Genomic DNA, 15,845 nt, shown 5'->3' on the forward strand with positions numbered 1-15,845 from the left:
GTTGTGAAGCTGTTAGTGGACCACAGAGCAAAAATGGGCTGGACTTGGAACAGGTTAGTTACCCAAGTACATACGCTGTGATCTACAAAATTCTCTTGTCAAACTGTTGGCAAAGACAAGAGGAAACTTTAGTGACTGTAGAGTGGAAACAGTATAGCTAACAGATACTTTTTAAAGAGCATGTGTGTATTTCTTACTTGTCTATTTTTACATTATAGTCCAACATGGAGGTATGGTGCACATCAATACAAAGTGCATATCGAGCTGTTATAAAAGAAAGCCCCTTAGGTCTAGAAATCAATTATTTAAATGTAATAAATTGCTTTTAATAGTCAGATTAGCTGTTACTAGGTACTTCTCAGACCAATCCAGCCGATTAAAGGTGGTGCACAGAGCAAAAGCAGCCCATTAGAATAATTCTTACTAATACTATTATGCATATACACAGACTGGCAACAACTCTGCACAAAGTTTCCAGAAGTCCATTAGTCTTGCACACCCAGAGTAGCAGCTTTTAATTTGCTGGCAAGGAAAATGTGTCAGTGGCTGCAGCCATATACTAGCATAACATAATGTCTCATTTATTATTAAAAGAGTTGATGAAGCGGCTGATTGGTGCCACTTGAAATCAGTTGTTTGAAACTGCCATAAGACAGCTGCAATGCGATGTAGCTCTTGGCAGAAGACTGAATGTAGAATCAGCCTGTTGGTGCAGCTACACAGAGGGGAATCAGACACTGCAGGTTCAGAGGGGTGCTGCTGTAACAGCGACTTGAAAGTGACTTTTTTTGACACACACACCTTAGGCTCACGCACAAAAACAGATTAAAATCTATTCATGGCAGTTCTGTCACAAGTACTGTCATTGTTTCTTGAAGTATGATCTGACTCTATGAAAAACTTTAAAAATATATCGAGATTTAGTTTCCTCTGACTGCTTTTTAAAGCCGTAGAGAGTAATTAAACGCATAGGCAGTCCCCCATGTGAATGACTCCACTCACCACAGGGGCTCCTGTCTGAGCCACATCATTATCTGACTTCAAGTAAAAAAGTCACACTTAAGACTTAATCGAGTTTAAATTCTTAATTGGCTCCACCGCCGGGGGTAATTAAACAAATTGTTGCTTTGAACAAGAGTTTCCAATTGGGCGAAAGAAGAAAACCACACCACATCTGTTTGAGTTCTAGGAGTGTTGCTTAGCTGAAGTTAAAGTGAGAGATCAGAATATATAATTGATCGCTTGCATCCATCATTAGCTTATCTCTCTGTTGTCTTTTGCGTAATTCTCAGAGTGACCAGACAGACTCCTTTGTCTGCTTTTCTGTCTGTCCCCTCATCACGTTACCTCAATCTCATTTATTTATTTATTTAGTCAGCGGTCCACGGCACAATGTTGAGCTGCATTTGAAATTATTGATGAGTTTCTTTCAAGATGCCATCTCACATACCGTGAACTGCTCTGTTTGATGTTGGCAGAGGAAGATGATTAAGGATGTATGAAACATGCTTTTTTTCCCCTTGTCTTTCCTATTTTATCTCACTGTATCTGATGCTCATGATCCTCTCTCCAGCACACACACACACACACACACACACACACGCTGTATATGCATTACCAATATTCAGATCAATTCAGAACAACTGATAAAACTGTGTTTGTCATCATAATCTTGCAGTTCTGATATGTGTCTACATATGTGCTTTTCTAAATGCACCAGACGGCTGACAAACATGGGCCATGACACAGCTAACGTTTTCTTGGCAACACTACTGCTGCACTTGATATGTATGCATCTGCAGCTAAAGAAAAGATAGTCACACTAGCAACATCAAACTGCATATATACATCCATGATCAAACTCCTCTAACTCAAGTGCTTTAATACATCACATTCTGAACACAGCTCGAAATCAGTGCAATGCCCTTGTGCACATGAGGAGTAAAAGAAAGGCACAGCCTGGGTGGGATTTTCTGAGTTTTTCTACCGATGTTCTGATGCCATTACACAATCGATTCTTGATTCATGTTTGATGGATGTTATCTTCTATTCCATTCTGTTAATGTGTGACCACATTCACAATAGATAAATCATTAACACGGTTCAAAGTTGGAGTTTGCAGTGGGAGAAAAAACTAAAGAGGACAATGAGATTACACTCCTGATAGCTTACGTGCATATTACATCATTGTACCATCTTTGAAAATGCTCAGATGGATGTAGGACCATGTAACGATCCTGGTGCAGTCTGTGTGTTGCTTTCACACAATTGGTTTTATCAGGAGGCAGCGTGCATTTGCAAACTACCGAGGTTACCACCGGTAAGCTTGTGACAACATCGGTAATCCCTCGTACGCCAGCTTTTTTTTGCTAATGCAAACAGAACATTTACTTGCATCGCAGGTTGACATTAAAAGAGTTTAGCACTTCCCGATATTGTTATAAGAATTTTTTTTTCCTTTTTTTGACAGTGGATCAGATTGATATAGAAGTCTTTGAGAGTAATGAACAAGAAGGAGCTGTTAGATGAGGAGCAGCAGGCAACAGGCTGCGCACCAATTTCTCAGTGAGGTAACTTACTTTTACCTCATTACCATGATCAAGTTCCCCGTTAGCACTGGGTTTAATCCGACTTACTGCCAAACAGGTTCTTGCTTTTCACTTTGGCCATGAATCCTGTACCATTGTCCTGTCAGTCAATTCTCGTTAGTCTCATCACCTTACAAGTGGAAATGTGACTCCTGCTGCCTTGTGCTGCAACCCTGCTGCCGGCAGTGTGTAATTGTAGTGTCCGTTATCAGATATTGATGGCGGGGGTCAAGTAATGTAATCGGTGTATGCCCAACCATCGTGTAAAACCGGGAACAACGACTTCCAGAGTGCCATTCTCTGTGCTTCCACTCGAGGGCGTCAAGGTGGAGAACTTTTAAATCCTACACATGGTGGCTTTAAAAAATGGCAGTTATTGCTGGTTAGAATCATTTCCACCACCCTCAACAGAATTCAGATATTTTCATGACATTATTTGTTGTCTTTACCTTAAATATTGTTGATCATTTTTTGTAGCCATTATTTTTCAAGAAAGTTTCATTCATAAAGCACTATAAATGTAAAATAAAGGGGTTTGAGCATGCTGAATGGTCCACAAAACAATCATAACAGCTTTTCCCTGAAGGTGTGTGTGTTATGTGTGAGGGAGAGAAAAGAGTTAGAAAGGGGGAACTAAACAGAGAGATGAACAGCAAAGAAAAGCCTAGAATTGGCTTTCCTGTGCTTTCCTTAAACCCTGCTGCTGTAGAAATAGCCCTGCAGCCCAGCGTACTTCATAACTATTGGAGGAATCAATAACAATGTGACTGGGCAGACAACGTATGGTGCTGTGAAGGATTGCTTCTGTGAGGTAATCCACGTTATAAATTAATTGCTCTTTTGGGTCTAGTGCTTATAATATTACTTGATTAGCTGACTGGTTAATCGACAGAAAATGACATTTTTTTCAAGCAAAAATGAAAAATATTCTCGTAGTGCCAGTGAGGATTGGGATATTAACTCAAGCATGTTGCATATCTTTTGGTTTGGCTCCATTAGACAGAGAAAAAAGAACATTAGCTTGGGTTAAGATGGATATGGATATTCTACTAACAATTCAAAGGCTAAATATTTAGAAATAATCAAAAGATAAATACAAAAAAACACCAATACTTAGGAAGAAAGAAAGAGTTCAAAAATAAGTTTTTGTCCTCCTGTCACTCTAAATGATGGATTCCAAAATCTAGCCACGCATTTTTTTAATTTATTTTTTTGTTACCAGCTATTTTATTCTTTCAGCTGGCAGCATGTAACCGCATGTGAAAAAACATATCTACAATATTGGGCATGTGGCATTTGGATGAGTCATCGTCTTTAATGGCTCCCAATTTTAGATTTTTAGTCCCAATAATGAAACTATTATACATCTTATTGGCTTTCCAAACATTCTGACGACAAACCAAACAGAACATGTGTTCTGGCTTGTCTCCTTGTTAACCTACCTCTCATGGGAATCCTGTCTGTTTTCTTAGTCTCTCTTTGGCCAGTGTCTTTTTTGAAGGTTTCTATGAAACCTCTTAGCCCTTCTGATGTAACGCCACAATGCTTTTCTGTGTCTCCTTTTTAAAGAAACATGCTTTTAAGAGTTGGAGTGAAACAGGCAGACTTGTGATTCAATCTGTGTTGTAAGATTTTAAAAATCGCTCTGTGACACTACTTTTATTGACCAACCTTGTGGATGGTGGGTTGAGCAAATCTGCCCGCCACTTCACAAAATCAACTGAATTTGGGTGCTAATTTCAAACCTGGACCAGACTACACAACATAAACTACAAACGGAATACACATGAGCATATGGATCACGCTCATGAGTATGAAATAATGTTTAAAGTAAGGGTACCACAGGCTTTGAGTCCAGGGGTCATCCTCCATCTCCTCTCTCTTTTTTGTCAGTTCTCTTCTTTTACCGTAGAAAAAAAAATAGGAAATACTTTTAAAAGCAGGTGTGATAATAAAATCCCACCTATAGGTGCATGACTGCTTTCGCAGCAAAATCCAATTACCTTCCTGTCTGCAATGCTGCCGTTGTATTTGTGAACACCTCAGTCTGTTTCACAGAATAAGGAGCTATTCTGGGTAAAATATACCTTCAAGGTGTTTTTCAGCATGAACAAAAAAAGGTGTGTTGCTTAAAATCGACCAACACATGAGGACAACGAAACAGTACCTGCTGGAATGGACAGCTCCTAAGTGTGATTTTCACTATGTCTCAGTAAAGTGAGCCCCATTTGGGTTACTGGCCATCGTAAGGTTTTACAGGTTGTACATGTGCAAAAGGAAATGGTCTGTGGTCGAAGTGATTTAAAGAAGATATGAGAGCCTTGAGCCAAAAATTGCACAAAAAAGGCCATTACTTTCCTCTGAGCTCCAATTATGTGACATTGTTCATTGAACATCAACATAATAAAATGTCTGCCATTAGGTAGTTAATGTTTTTATGGTATTTTGGTGCTGGTGGATTCACACAGCAAAGATATGAGATGGAGCAAGAGAGAAAGACGCTATAGAGCTCTTTACAACAGAGGTACATGCCCTTTTCTCTGCACTACAGGAGTTTCACAAAATGTTATTGCCACTGCTATCATCATTGCAGTTTAAAACCTTTTTTCTGTGTTACAGCAAGACAATTCAAGTGTTAGAGAGCCGGTTTTAATATTAAAACATGCACATAAACTCGCTTCCCTCTGAACTATTGCAAGAAGCAGAGTCACCGGAGAGATGAAACTGCAAATCTGATTTTTTTTCTTTTATAATCTTATTCCCTAGTAAGGAACATGGAGTCCTGGAGTTCCAGATCCATCTGTAATGTCGTTGCCTTCCTGCAGACCAAGAATATTCTTCACTGCTTCCTGTAGATGTGAGGTACATCAAGTTATTTCTCCTTTTTTCATCAATTTACTCACCGTCCACATCCACCATCTGGTAAATGGGCCGTGGCTGGCGAATAAAGCAGTTTATTTTCATTTTACTGAGTTGGGAACTTATTTCTACAGATAGAGAGAAAATCATATTTCACCAGCAGATCTCAGTCCTGCTTGACATTGATGTATTACTTTGGTCTAGAGCATTCCCATTCACTTCTCCGGTAATTGCATTCGGATTCTAGCACCTGCATACTGGAAGAAAAATCTGAAATGTAAACAAAGCAGAAAAATACAATTATCCAGTTTTGAAAATGTGCCTGAGGGGGCTCGTATAAGATAATACTGTCTGAGACAATAACAATAATACGTTGGATTGCGGGAGACACTGATGGAGCTCTCGTCGATGCAGATCATTCACTATGAGCTGTGCAGAGGGAGAACATTTTACAAAAAAAGCTATTTGAACTGTTACACAAGTAAGACCATACAGAAGATGTAATGCTTCAATAGGGTTCCTGCAGGTTTGAACAAGTCAAATTTAAGACTTTTTAAGACCTTTTTAAGACCATTTTGAACTAAATTTAAGACCTACACGAAGTACGAAAAAGTAAGGAAAAATGCGGTCCCAGAATTGCTTTAAACAAATAACCACATTTATTGCCATTCACAGAGCAGCTCAAACAGTGAAGAATGGAGTGAATGAATGTGTGTCAGGGTTATTATAGTTTTAACATTTTCATTAATTTTTATTTTAATTTAGTTTTTCAGTTTAGTTTAGTTTCTATTAGTTTAACAAGTGATCTAAGTAGATTAAGTATAGTTTTTATCAAGGAATTTAATTTGAGTTAACTATAATAACCGTGGTGTGTGCGCACACACACACACACACACACACACACACACACACAGTGTTCAAAATCGAAAGCACCTCCACTTTCAACGTCGGAGCTGGGCCAAAGATGGTTTGAATGTCGCTAGACTGTTAGTTGGCAGAGGCAGTGCAGAGTTTGGGTCGAGCAGAACTGGATGAAATTGGACTGGGAACTGGTGACAAAGGCGTACAGAAGTGTGTGATTACGTGACTTCGCTGGAGACTTTTAGAAGCTAACTGGTGTTTTTTCAGCACTTTCACACCGAGTGTGCCCAATTTGAGGGTCCTCTGGCAGATCCCGCTGTCGAAGTCGTTCCGGAACTGGCGAAGTGTGCGGCGATAAATTCCGACCGCGCTGTTGGCAAAATACCACTTACGTTCCTGGATACTTCAGACAGAAGAACACACGGAGATGACTCTGAATCTCACCAACACATTTCCTCCAAACAAAAAAAACAAACAAAAAAAAAAGGCGATGACGGATGCGGTTAATGAATGTACATATTTAAGACCCGACTAAATGTAATTTAAGACCTATATGCAAAATATGAACGTATTTAAGACTTTTTAAGGCCTAAAATTGAGATTGCCAAATTTAAGACTTTTTAAGACTTTTTAAGACTCCGCGGGAACCCTGTTCAATGTGTGCCAAAACCATCCAACAATACGCAATATCATACATTGGGTGATAGCAAGCCTTTAAATATTCATGGTCGTACATTATTGACTATGCTTCCTTTTAATTGATCGTAACAATTATTGCCTTTATCTGATAAGAAACAGTAAAGGGGCAGACAGGAAACGAGGGAAGAATGACATGGTCACCAGCCCGAATCTAAACCAGGGATGTTACAGTTATGTGATATGCCCCTTAACTATTTGGCTATTAAGATGTCACTGCTAATCATTTATTCGATTGAAAATGTCAGGAAAATGAAAAAATAAATCCCATCACAATTTTACACAAACACATGGTAACACTGAGATGTTAAAAAACTTCATTGTGAGCATGTAAGCATGTTGGTGTTACGTCTTTGTCGAAGTGCAGGCTCACAGAGTTGCAGGGGTAAACTCCTTGGCTGTATTCACAGTTCATAGCTCACAGAGTAATAACTCATTGGTTGTTTGTCTTCTCTGACCAACAAACTGCAATGATAGACAATCCAAAACTAAAACATATTCAGTTTGACAGGAAAGCCCAAAAAGCAGGGAATAACCATATTTGAGAAGCTGGAAAAAAATAAATCCACAGTTTTGCCGATAAATAAGTGTCATGACTAATCATGTATCAAAAGATTTGTCAGTGAATTCTGTTGATCATTGATTCAGTGATGATTGATACATCATTCAAACATCTCAGCATTAAAAAAACGAATTATAATCGTGTATCAAGAGTAAATCTACATACATTACAATCTACATTACAATGCAAGTCTATTTAATAAGACCTAACGGGATAAATATTCATGCCTGCACAAAATAGCTTTTATTCTCTTTTTATGGATTGGATATGAAGCACACGCAGATCTGTGGGTTTTGCCGGCCGTGCATAATTTCTTTCTAATCGCCACTGAGGCTCTGGGGATGGAAATGTTTGTCTGTTAGCAAATCCTATTGAAACATTGTCATGACTCTGTACCGACATTAATGCGCCCCAGGCAACTTTGGTGATCAGTTAACTTTTCATCTTGCACCACCATCAGGTCCAAAGTTCACCTGCGAACTAACAACCTTCCTTGAAGTCTCTGTGGCCAAGGAGCTTTTTGCATACCAACTACAAAAAGAGACTTAACCATAACAATGCTAACACTGAGATGTTAAAAAACTTCATTGTGAGCATGTAAGCATGTTGGTGTTACGTCTTTGTCGAAGTGCAGGCTCACAGAGTTGCAGGGGTAAACTCCTTGGCTGTATTCACAGTTCATAGCTCACAGAGTAATAACTCATTGTAAGCATTATTGGAAGTATTGGACTGCGAATAGACCAGAATGTATGAATAATGACTAACAGGTAGACACAAGATGAAAAGGAGGTGTCTTGTGTGGTAATGATTCCAGACTTACCATTGTGAGATTGCTGTCACACACTTTTTAAAGGACTTTAATGAACTACTACCACAAACTACAAACCACACCAGAGTCCACTTGGAAGCGGACTGAGAGAAACCTTTTCAGATGAGATCGGTCTGGTTGTTTGTACCACACCAATGTCCAACTGACAGCTTTCACACCAGCAGACCAGCAAACTGCACAATCAGGAAAAATGCACCCGGGTCCATTTTAACGGAACCAAACAGGTTAGGTGTAAAAGCACCCATAGTCTTGTTTTACAATGAAATAATCTGGAGCATCCTTGAGATTGAAGATACTGACCACTAACCGCAACGCCCCCTGTTTGAGTCTGTCCCAGGAGCTTTGTTGCATGTCATTCTCCCAACTCTCTCCCACTTTTCCTCATCTCTTGATTATCAAAATCTCTGATTAATTTAGAAAATGTTCCCTAAACTAACTCAGATGCTGGTAGAGAAGAGTAAGTACATAATGTATACATATATATATATAGTGCTCAGGTGTGAGCATATATGGCAGATATATGTAGGGAGGAGAGACTATGAAGGAGAGCCAAACTGCCACAACAATATTTTGGCTGCACATTTTGAAATGCACAGCCAACTGGATTCAACACAAGGCAAAAAAACTCTGCAGACACTCACACATGCACGCACGCACGCACACACACACACACGCGCGCACATGCACACACTGTTGAAAGTAGAAGACAAGCAATGCCACGCTCACATTACAGATGACATTTTTCTAGTCCAGACCCTTTTGATGTCAGCACTTATAAAATCCTCTCCCATCCTCATTTAGAAAGCTGACTTAAAAAAAAAAAAAAAACTCAAAACACAGGTTACTACTTAGTGAGAGGAGCAGAATTGCTTTAGACAAAAAAAAAAATCCAGACCAGCGAGTGTTGCAGAGCTGCAGTGTAATTGGTAGAGTTGTGTGTGCACATTTTCAGTTGACTGAGACTTGATTAGAGCTGACTTCAACTGACTTCCACAAATTTAAAACCCAAATCAGAATTGCTGTGTCCAATGAATAAAAAACAAATACCTCAGTTTTACTTTAAATAAAAGGCAGAAAAAAAAATCTCCATTTAACAGCATACAATACAATACATACATGTACATTTAGTCGACTGAGCAGATGGAACAGAATGTGTCCTGATTGTACATTTCCCTCACTACAAAATTCACCATTATTCCCTGAAGAATGTCCTTCTGATTATTCTCACAAAGGCCATTTGTATCTTCATGTTCTGTAAATGAGTTGTGCATTACTGTGATCAAAGATAAACCGTCGGATAAACTCTTTGTTCTGCCTTGTAATGAGTGACAGCAGCAAAACTCCATTAAACAACTTGACCCCGTCTTTACAAAGAGAGATACAAAGCCTTTAATGTGACATCTAATAGCTACATTAATATTATGCTGTATGCTTTCCTGTCACTGTTTGGTATTCAGACAAGCAGCTAGTGTTTACAAGAAACCATATCTGATGTGAAAAAGTGTTCTGTTTGGTGAAGCAATTAAGTTAATGGACTGCCGCCTTTGCACTTCCTGTCATCACTGGACTACAGTCAGCCCTCGCTGCATCAATAACTAGGTTAGTTGTGCTACTTGTGCAATACAGTAAATCTCTGTTATGTTCTGCAGGATGACTGGCGATAGATGGATCTTTAAGCCACTCCTCCTGATGGATGACTCATTTTCTTTTTGCTGCTGGAGTTAATTAGGCTTGACCAAGGACCGTCTGTGTTGGCCAACTAGCAGATCTCTGCACACCACCTGACCTGATCATAAATAATGTTTCAAGATGTTTGATAAAGGTTCTCAGTCATCCAGGCCATGGTTATTCTAAGTGCTGTATCGTAGGCAACATGTCCAGTTGCCTACGATACAGCAATTAGAATGTCTCAAGAGTTCCTGCTAATCAGTAGTTGCTTTAGGAGTCAATGGGATGCTCTTTTTAGCTACAGAACAGTGCTGGAGCTTGTGTGGTGTCATTTCTTTTTTTTTTTTTTTTAAATAGGAGAAGGATGGCTGTTTTTTTTCCACCCAGCACTACCCGTCTATGCAGTGTCATATAAAAACAGGCAATCAGACTGCACTGATCCCATTTGTGCGCTTGAAAATGAATACTGCCGCCTGCTCTCTTGCATACGGTCCACTCTTTTTATTACAGGCTTTATGACAGACGTCTCCCTGACAATTGCATCATATGAAATGCTCTTCCAAATTAAAATGCTCTTCTTTTGTGAACATGTTCAAATGGAAGCACTCTCCCTGGCTAGCTTTAACATTAAAGTACCTGACAGAGACAGAGAGGAGAGAGAGGAGAGGGGGCGGAAGGAGGAGGGGACAGGAGGGAGTTGTTGAGTGTCTGCTGATGGGCTAACTCAATTTCAGGGAACACAATGGAGCCAGAGGCTGATTTCCAAAAGGCAAATTGTCATTCTGAGCAGTATGGCACCTGTCTGGTGAGTTCATCCCCTGTGCGGTGGGCGTACTCAGGGGAGGAGGCCGGGACCAGAAGAGAGGGCCACATTATGGCGGGGACCAGGATGGGAGGGGAATTGAAAGTGAAACTGTTTGAAATGCGTTTGAAATGCATTGAAATGAAAATCGGCCCAGCTCTTACGGCTGCCATTGGAATCCATTCAAAAAGGCACTCAATTGGTTTTGACCAGATTGAGTGGGTGAACAGGCGGGGGTCGAGTGAATCGACCCAGACAATGATGCTGTTGCCTCGGTGACGGACCAAGGACCCCGATCCCTAGGAATTCTGCCGCCAGTCCTCTCAACCCCAACCACTCCCCCCACATCCCTGCAGAAAAGAACACACGTGCACCCATCCTCCACTTCTATTATTTCTCCATCTTTCAGACTGTGGGTGTACCATCAGCTGCTGCTCAGCCCCCCCCACCCCCCGCTCCCCACCCCTTTCATCCAGTGCTCCAATTACAAAGCTGTCTGCACAGATTAGAGAGGCAGCCCGTCTGACCGCAGCTAAACACCTCTACATACACAAACACACAAACTGTGCCGTGCAAGCAAAACAGTACATCTTACCCCATCAACACACATGTACATCCCCTGATGGTTCCACTCTATAGCATAACCTGACACTCACAGCGACGTGTACATATACACACATCCGTCAGAGCAACACACTTGACCCTGTCTGTATACACACACCTACACATACACAAACCCAGCATGCAGCAGGTGCTTGCCGCTGCTGTCTGTCACCTCCAGGAAGAAACAACAAGCTGTAATGAGAATGAGAGCTCCTAATTGAAGGTGCCATATTTTTTAATTGCTGTAGAAACAATTTGCAGCGGTTAAAGTACGTAGTCCTCCCGCATGTTCAAGTGTCGGCGCCATCACAGCAGAAGGGTTTACACACTCGTGTCCCTGAGCTCGCTCTGTGGCAGGTACTGTAATGCAGAGACACGACCTCAACAAAAGCAGGCTAATATCGTGCTCCATTATAGTCTTTTTATGTCCCCATGGCTCACTCACCTGTCTCTCACATCATTATCTACTCTATGTGTGAATAACAGCCTTGTGCTTTAAATAAAACAATTCGACTCACTTGTCCCTGAATTCTTTAAGCTATACTATGATGGAAAATAATTCATAGTGAAATAAGTTGATGTAACTTCCTGTAGTTTTTCTTTTTAACGTCACTATGATAATATTATGACTTTACTACTTGTTATCCTAAATGGATAATTATATGTGTGTGTTTCATTTACCAAATGACTAATTTTTTTCTCTTAAGCTCCTCTTCTGTCATGGTTTGAGTTTTACAGTTTGTTTTTTCCTGTTTATTTCTATTTTTGTTGAGATTATGCTGCAATACATTGCAAGTCGAACGTTGACATTTCCTAAGTCGGTATTCCAGACATCCAATCTAAATGCGTCTCGGTGCATTTTGCTCAGGAAAACATGGACGCCCACAGCAAATAGATGTTTGGCAAGACTGTGAACTTCACAAGCGACTATAGCAGCTGATCTAACAGATTAGGGCACTTAAAAAGTGACAGGAAGAGTAGGCTCCTGCTGCATGCTCACAAAGGCTTCTATCAAGCATAAAATCAACAGAATGGAAATGGCGACTACAAAGTTGTTGTCACAGCATGTTCCACAACACAAACACGACATGAAGGGAAAAGTGATGAGAGGATAAAAGGCAATCGTGCACTGTCATGTGACTTGGACGACCGTTCCATTGAACTTTTCCGTGTCGGGGGGTCATTTTTTTCATGGTTGGTGAGTTCCGAGTGCAATTGAATGCAGCATTTTGTCCTCCTGTGTCATGTCTTACCTTCTGCTTCCTGTCTTTGTCTGTTTTCTTGCCCTTTTTCTGTGTACACCTGTGTTCCATTTGTTCATAACCCATTGTGTATTTATGCCTGTGTTTACCCCTTGCTCATTGTTTGTCCATCTGTGTCTCCTGTGTTCCTGTGCTTGTTACTCTGTCCTCATGTTTCGTCTGTTCTCACTTTGTTCTGCGTTGCTTCTAGTTTGTCCTTAGTTCTGTATTTTTGTCTAGGACTTTCCTTTGCCTTCCTTTTGTGGTTTGCATTGGGACTTTTGGACCAGTTTATCATTTAATCTTGTTTTTCCTGCATACCTCTCAGTCTACATGAGTCTACTCTGAGTCTTAGCTTGTGTCCTATTGTATGGGTCACTGTGGATGATTAAAAATGGATAAAAACAATCATGAGGTACCTTGGACTCACTGTAGAAAACAGAACAAGGGCCAAACTAAAAACGGTTCTGTATTTTGAAGGCCATCCATTACACGGTGCTTTTAAGTCTACAGCTCATTCTGTGAATGCTAATGATGCCTCAGTGTTGTACTGAGCAACTCAGGAGGCTTTTGTTCCAGCAGCGGTCAGATTTTTGAATGAACACTTTTAGATGTTGTCTCCATCTATAGTCCCTTTCTTTTGTGAATCAGGTTTCGGATCGCTTATTATGGTGTTATCTGTTTATTTAATTGTTGTGTGCTGTGGATATAATGTCTATTATTCCGTTGTCTGCGTAAGCTCATTTGGTGGCGAGTTTCCCCACTAGAGATTACTAAAGCTCTCTAATCTAATCTAGTTTGTGCTCCTCTGATTAGGTAATTTATCTCGTATTTATGTTTACTGTACACATGGAACCAAAGGAACGTTTTTTCATTGATATTTACAAGATTTTGCCTGAAATGTCATATAAACCTGTATTCATTGATTTTTTTTTTTGGGGGGGGGGGGACCACTTAGTCATATGCAATTGTTTTAGCTTTTTCATGGCTTTATTGGATACAACAGTTGAAGAGTGACAGGGAACGGGCTGAAAGAGAAAGTGGGACTGACACGTAGCGCAGGGCCACAGGTCAGACTCAAAACCTGGGCCGCTGCAGCAATGACACAACCTCTGTATGCAGGGTGCATGCTCTCCCACCTGAGCCACCGCAGCACGCTAGACCGTTGTCATATTTTATGTTTGACATGTAAATTTGTTAACATGTTGCCTATTTAACAAAGCATTATTGCCATTCATTTGCCTTTCATGTTTCATTGTGTTTGTCAGGCTTTCCTCTCAACTTTGTTTTGGTCTCCTGAGGTAAGTTTCTTCCTCTTTAGCCACAAGAAGTTTAACGACCTAGTTGCTTATTTCGTCAGTGTCTATAGTTCAATGCTGAGAAAGCAGCGACGCCACTTCATCGGACGTTTTTGCCTCAAAACAGCTGCCTTTTGCATCTGCAGACAAGGTTGATGAACGCATTAAAAATCAGTAAATTAGGGGCCATAAAAAAACAAAAAACAAAGAGCACCAAGATACTAACATGCTTTCTTGTTTTTTTTGCTGTCAAAATTATTACTACAGCTTTAAAGAATGCACTAGTAGTTAGAAAGAAAGTGCGTGGGTCTTTTTAACACGACAGAATTTATTTCTTTCTGCTCAGTTGAGCTTTATGTAGTTTTTTTTGCACTGTGAAAGTGTGACAACAACCACAAAAAACCAGCATTAGTACGCCTTGCGATGGACTGACTTGCTGCTGTATATTTATACTGCAGCTAAAAGCACCAAACTTCAGGGGTTCTGCAGCAGCCTTCACCTTTTCAGTCTGTTGTGAGTTTGAGTTCGTTTCTCTCTTGCCTCTATCGCTCACTTTCTCTCACATAAAGTTTTCATTTCTCTTCCTATGACCTCTTCCTCAAACTCCATCCATAGTGTAACAAAACAGAAAATACTTTTTGGGCATGAGTGAAAGGAAAGTGAGTGAATAATTAAAAGAATATGCATAAGGTTGCTGCTAAGACGAGCTAAATATTGTATATTATTTGTTTCGATTCGATTCAGAAGGCTACAATGTGGTTATAAAACAACTGTTCAACTGCATCTAAATGTTTTATTGCTATACATGATTTATTTTTTTCCTCACTGTTTGTGTACTTGCTAGTGTAAAAACATAGCATATTTATAATCATCCATTATTAAAACAAACAAATAGACGTCTATTATGTTTGCTAGCAGCCATTCTTGGAATGTAATAATTCTGTTCCATTTCACCATCATAATAAGGGCAATCAACCTGAGAATCGACCCTTTCCCACACTTGTACCTCACGTGTAGTCTAAGAAGAGACTGTAAACAGTCAGATTCAGCTTCTCTTGGAGGTAAACCTGGCTTATAATCATGCCAAGCTTAACTGCAGCAGGTAAATAAAGTCTGCACTTACAAGTTATCTGCTCCATCTGACACCAAGTACTGGTGCGAGAACAAGAATGAGGAGGAAGAGGAGGAAGAGGAGGAGGAGGAGGGTCTGTGAAGTGCTGCTCTGATCCTTGGCTGCTCGTCTTCACAAGGTGTGTTGCTGTGAATAAAGTGAGACAAAGAGATTAAGAGGATGGGAGGCGGGGTCATGCGTGCAGCTGGAGCTAGCCTGCTGGAATACAGAGCGTGAGGATTAGTTCTCCTCCTCGTCTAGACGGCTCGAGCTGTGGAGAGGTGAAAAGAGCGATGTGGAGGACTTCAAAGAAACCAAAGAATGTGTCTATCTGGCGCTTCTTGTGTAGCCGTGAATGTCATTAATATCTAATACCTTCTAAAAACAACAGAATGTCACCGCTTTAATCCAGCTACTTTCCCTTCTATTGTTCTAGTTCACGCTCTAACAAGAACCTAAAACTCCCTCAACCATAAGACCCCTGCTATTCTTCATGACAAATCCCCATGACCTCCCCGTAAAATGATGCGCTCTCTCTTCTCTTTGCACTGCGGTCTCCGGTGGGCACCCGCTGGAGCTCCGGTCATTACTATAGGCCCATTTCCTTGCTTAGATATCAGAGGCCAGGCATGCGGTTGTGGTAGCGAGGCTGCGGGCTGAGAGGTGGTGAGCGAGGCATGTCCTGTGGGCCTCCAACCACATCATGAGTGAGCAGGGATTCTGACTG

This window comes from Sparus aurata, chromosome 11 (genome assembly GCF_900880675.1).
Source record: "Sparus aurata chromosome 11, fSpaAur1.1, whole genome shotgun sequence".
In the NCBI taxonomy this organism is placed as follows: Eukaryota; Metazoa; Chordata; class Actinopteri; order Spariformes; family Sparidae; genus Sparus; species Sparus aurata.